Here is a 6,019-nt window from a genome sequence, read left to right as displayed (position 1 = left end):
TTCTCTATTTCTTGAATGTTATAAAAGTTACTGGGGGCTCTTTAGTTAATGCAACTGAAATACTTCAGTTGATGTAGAGTGGTTCCTGCTTTCTCTGCCACAAGGAGAATAGTTGTCAGAGATCAGTTATTGATGAGCCCAGCCCAGGGACTACTGTAGCTTTCCATGCACTTGGGAACCAGCTTGTGGGACTATGCCATGCTCAGAGCCCTAAGCTAGGTTTCCATCCTGCCTTAACCATTTCAGCATATTTGCCTGTTCCATAGCACTAATATAGCTAAAAAAAGAAAATCAAGCAGAGAAAACTTGGGCCCTACAAGAGTTTGCCTAAGTACTTGCAAGATAATGATACAAGTCAGGTTCTTGGGGCTGGATGGCTGCTCAGGAGTTAAAAATATGGATCCCAGCCTGGTGTTGGTGATGGTGGCAGCAGGGGTGGTACACACCTTTGTTCCCAGCACTCAGAGGGCAGAAGCAGGCAGATCTCTTGAGTTCAACACCAGCCTGGACTACAGAACAAGTTCTAGGACAGACAGGGCTATACAGAGAAACCCTGTCTTGAAAAACAAAAAAACCCAAGGACACTCATGAGTGGTTAAGAGTACTGGCTGCTCTTCCAGAGGACCGCGGTTCAATTCCCAGAACACACATGGAAGCTCACAACTCTGTTACTCCGAGATCCAACACCCTCACACAGACATATGCAGCTGAAACCCAATGCACATAAAATAATAAATACTCATTTCTCTTGCAGAGGACATGCACTCAGTTCCCAGCACCCACATGGTGGCTCCACTCTATGGCCACCAAGCAGCTACATGGTATAAAGAAATCTAAAGACAAACAAACAAATAGGTCCTTGACCAGGCTGCAGGGGTATGCACATACATTCTCAGCTACTTGGGAAGATAAAAAAGGAGAATCACAAGTTTAAGTCTAGCCTGGGCTATAGAGTCAAAAATGTCTCACAAGCGACCCTTCTTCCGCAGTCAGAATGTGGAGTCTCACAAGGGAACTCTCCTGTACTAAGGCTATGGGCAGTGGATGAGGCAACTGGGATCCCCATGGAATGACCTTGTGCCAGGCTCTGGCCAGAAGATTTGCTGCCACAGATGAAGGAGCATCAGGGAAAGTATCGTCTTACCTGCCCGTCCCCCCCACTTGCGCCCCAAATTAACATGTAAAGCTGAGGATGGACCTTAAAAGGTTCCTGTCATCCCCTAGTATCGGTAGAGGGTTAGTCACTTGAGGAGCAGAAGCAAACTATCTTATTTAAGTGTCCGGCATATTCAGATACTACGGGTCTACCAAGTCTACACTGTAAAGAAGGGCTTGGCCCTCATGGGAATCATCCATCCATTATACAACGGTATAAGGGCTTTCTGGGGTCCTTTTGTCAGTAACTAGCTGGCACTCTATGAGGTATGTTCTATTAATGAATTCTGGCTTAATTATTCTTTTAAACGTTTGAGTTTTGTTTTGAGATAGAGCTCTGGCTGGCCTAGAAGTTGCTATGCAGCCTGGCTGGCCTCAAACTCAGAGATCCTCCTGCCTCTACCTCCTGAGTGCTGGGATTAAAAGTATGTGGCTTTAATGTGAATTTTATGTGTATGGGTGTTTTGCCTACATATATGTCTATGTACTACTTGTATGCCTGTTGCCTGTAGAGGCCAGAGAATGGTGCCAGATCCTGTGGAACTGGAGTCACAGATGGTTGTGAGCTCCCATGTGGGTGCTGGGAACCAAACCCAGGTCCTCTGGAAGACCAGCCAGTATTCTTTTTTTGTTGTTTCATTTTGGTTTTTGAGACAGGGTTTCTCTGTGTAGCCCTGGCTGTCCTGGAACTCACTTTGTAGACCAGGCTGGCCCTCAAACCAAGTCTGCCTGCCTCTGCCTCCCGAGTGCTGGCATTAAAAGCGTGCGCCACCATGCCCGGCTTTTTTTTTTAGCCAGTATTTCTTTTTTTTCCTTTGTTTTTTTGAGACAGGGTTTCTCTGTGTATTCAGCCAGTACTCTTTTTTTTTTTTAAAGATTTATTTATTGTTATATGTAAGTCACACTGTAGCTGTCTTCAGACACAGCAGAAGAGGGCATCAGATCTCATTATAGATGGTTGTGAGCCACCATGTGGTTGCTGGGATTTGAACTCAGGACCTTCAGAAGAGCAGTCGGTGCTCTTAACTGCTGAGCCATCTCGCCAGTCCCCAGCCAGTACTCTTAAAACAGCAAGCCATCTGGTATTTAAGGGTCACACAAGTCAGTTCTGTGCATGGCAGCTTGGAACTTTCGAGTGCCAGGGAATCGATTTTTTGAATAGGCTTGGGCTCTAAAAGGCGGAAACTTGTTTCTGTAGGATACCTGGACCGTCTGGTCCATTCCAACATGGCAAATAATATAAGTTGCTGAAATCACTAGAGAAACTACAGAGGAAAGCACAGGTTCCAGAGCTGGCAAAAGGGCTTAGTTAAGAGCAGTTGCCCCCAAGCCTGCTAAGCTGACTATTCCTCAGGACCCACATGGAAAGAGCTGACTCATGTCAGGAAGCTGGTCTTTGCCCTCTCCATGGACTCCCTGCATTCCAAACACATGAAATGAATAAGGAGCCAGGCATGGTGGCATGTGTCTTTAATCTCAGCACGCAGAGGTAGGCAGATCTCTTGAGTTGGAGGCCAGCTTGGTCTACATACTTAGCAAGTTCCAAGACATCCACAGCTATACAGACAAACCAACCAACCTACCTATCTATCTATTTATATAAAATTTTAAAAGAAAACATAGGTTCCAGAAATTGCAGCACAGCTCTGAGACCCATGAGGGCATAGAAAGTAGTCTTTGTTTTTTAATGTCTTTTTTCTCTTTTATTCATTTTAAAAGGTTTTTATTTGCTTTTAGTGCATTGGTGTTTTGTGTGCATGTATGTTGTATTCCCTAGAATTAGACTTAGAAACAACTGCAACCTGCCATGTAGGTGCTGGGAATGGAACCTAGGTTCTTAGCAAAAGTGGCCTGGGTGGCTATTTAACCACTGGGCCACAGAAGGCGATCTAGAGCTGTTATGTTTTGAAAGACAGATGGCTGGAAGCAGCAAATACAGTCTAGGCTAGGGAAATGGAAATGCAAGTTAGTATAGTACGGCCCTTCCTCTTTCTCCAGCACACCTTGGGAAGAGTCTTTCCCCACTCTGGGACTGAAGAACTCACCAAATCCAGGTGTCCAGACAGCTAGTGTGAAAGAACAACTATCCTAGAAGACGTGGGCAGCCAGGGGCTGTCAGTCCTCCAGATCCCAAGACAGCTGGGTACTCTGAGGGGACTGTCTTTAAAGAGCTCTTCCCCTAAGGCTTTGATGACTTCCTACTAGAACACTTGCAGACCTATGAGAGCAGGCGTGAGTAATGACTACCTCTATAGTGCTAGGGGCCACACAGTTTGGCTCATTCCTCACACTTCTCAAAGTGCAGGTAAGTGAACAGGTGGGAGCTTGATCGCCAGCATTCCTCAATGCATTTTGCCGGCTAACGTAGCAGGTAACTTCAGTCCTTTGAACTCATGACTAGAATATACATAGTTAGTGAAACTAGTGGCAGGGAAAAGTAGACCGGAAGTATCAGCTATATATGACAGTATAACAAGTTACTTTCATACTTAGCAGCTCAAAACAACAAGGATTTATCTGTCCTGCAGTTTCCAAGGGTTGGGAATCTGGAAGTAGCTTAGTTGGGTGGCATTGTCCCAGGATTGTTCCTGAGGTTTCAGTTGAGTTGTCAGCTTCACTTCCATTAGGGCCCATTCATAGGGCTATACTGGCAAGAGCCTTTTGGTGGGGTTCCTCACAACATGAGACTTAAGCATGTAGATGAGATCATGACCAAGATACAAATGACAAGACAGAAATTACAGTGTGTGTGTCCTCGTGTGTATGTGTGCGCCTTTACCTCCTGTAGCTGGCAAGCAAGCTGCTAGGATCACAGGTCTGGACCACCACCAGAATTTGCAGTGCTAGGGACTAGATGCAGGATTTTATACATGATATACAGACATTCTACCAACTGAGTTATATAAGTACAGAAAATGGAAATTAAAATGAAATATTAGGACTAAGTCCTGATATAATAGTAGTTAGCTAGAGAGATAACTCAGTGGTTTAAAACACTGGCTGCTCTTCCAGAGGGCCTCAGTTCAATCTCCAGGACCCAAATGTCAGCTCACAACCATCTATAACTGCAGTCCCAGGGGATCTGACCTCTTCTGGTTTCCAGGGACACCAGGCATATTATGCACAGATATACACACAGGCACAACATCCATACACTTAAATTTTAGAAAAATCCCAAATAATCATAACTGCAATTTTTTAAAGTCTAAACTAGGCATAGCAGCATACACTTTTTTGTTTGTTTGTTTTTTGTTTTTGTTTTTTTTTGTTTTGTTTTTTTTTGTTTTTTTTTTTTTTGGTTTTCCGAGACAGGGTTTCTCTGTGTAGCCCTGGCTGTCCTGGAACTCACTCTGTAGACCAGGCTGGCCTCGAACTCAGAAATCTACCTGCCTGTGCCTCCCAAGTGCTGGGATTAAAGGTGTGAGCCACCACTGCCTGGCCAGCATACCACTGGGGAGATTGAGACAAAAGTATCTCACAGTTGAAGACAGCTTGAGCAAGTTAAGCAGATCCTGTCTTAAAAAGTGGTGCAGGGGTAGAAGATGGGGTGGTGATATGGTTCAGTGGATAAAGGCACTTGCTGCCAAGCCTGAGAACCGGAGTTCTGTCCCCAAGACCCACATGGTCCAAGAGAACAGACTTGCTGAAAGTTGTCCTCTGATGTCAACATGTGCATCTCACACATACACACAAGAGGTTACAAAGGATACAAAGGATTCATACAGTCTGCAAAGAAAGGGATGGCTGCCAAACACATTTAAGCTGGTGAGTTTATATATGTATGTAGTGTGTGTGTGTAATATCATTTCTGTCTTAATTTGTGCTTTCTATTGCTACTGATAAAGACCATGGCCAAAAGCAATTTGGGGAGGAAAGGGTTTAGTTCACCTTCTACCTTTCATCATGAAGGAAAGTCAGAGCAGGAACCTGAAGGCAGAAGCAGAGCGTCCATGGAGGAAGATGCTGTACCAGTCAGAGTTCTTGAGTAACAAAACTTGTAGAATGAATGAATATGAATATATATATATGGAGAAGGGGATATTAGAATGATTTACAGGCTGCAGTCCAGCTAATCCAATAGCTGGACAATGGCTGCAAACAGAAAGTTCAAGAATTCAGTAGTTGTCTTAGCCAGTTAGTATTTGGTATGTTCTGGAATCCTGAAGAAGTATGCTCTAATGTGAAGGAATGGACTTGCTAGCAAGGTGAGAGCAAGCAAGCTAAGAATCTCCTTCCTTGTCCTTATACAGGCTTCCAGCACACGGCATGGCCGGATTATTAGGATGTCTTCTCACCTTAAGACCCAGGTTAAAGCCATGTGTCTTCTGGCCTCAACATCTAGATTAGAAGTGGATCTTTCTACTTCACATTAGGAAAAAAAAAATCCCCACTGGTGTGCCCGCTATTTTTGGATTTTAGTTAATTCCAGATGTGGTCAAGTTGTCAACCAAGAATAACCATCGCAGCAGCTGCTTGTTTAGCCTGCTTTCTTCTATAACCTAGGACCTTCTGCCCAGGGATGGCACTGGCCACAGTAGGCTGTGTCTTCCTACATCAATCATTTTTTTTTTCAAGAAAATGCCCCCACAGGCTTGCCTACAGGTCAATCTAAGCGAAACATTTTCTCACGTGGGGTTCCCTTTGCCCAGATGCCCCGCTTGTGTCATGTTGACAAAAGAACAGCTAACACGGTGTCTATCTAATCTTCCAACATAAGTGAGAAAAACACCTTTTATATTAGCAGTTACAAAATTACATACTGTTAGGGCACAAAAAAGGCCTTGGTAAACTCAGGAGTATCAATATTAAAGGCTGTGGGTGTAGCTAAGCATTTGTCTAGCTGGGTATGGTAGCACATATCTTT

The sequence above is a fragment of the Mus musculus genome, chromosome X (genome assembly GCF_000001635.26).
Source record: "Mus musculus strain C57BL/6J chromosome X, GRCm38.p6 C57BL/6J".
Taxonomy (NCBI): domain Eukaryota; kingdom Metazoa; phylum Chordata; class Mammalia; order Rodentia; family Muridae; genus Mus; species Mus musculus.
This window is presented reverse-complemented; position numbering follows the sequence as displayed.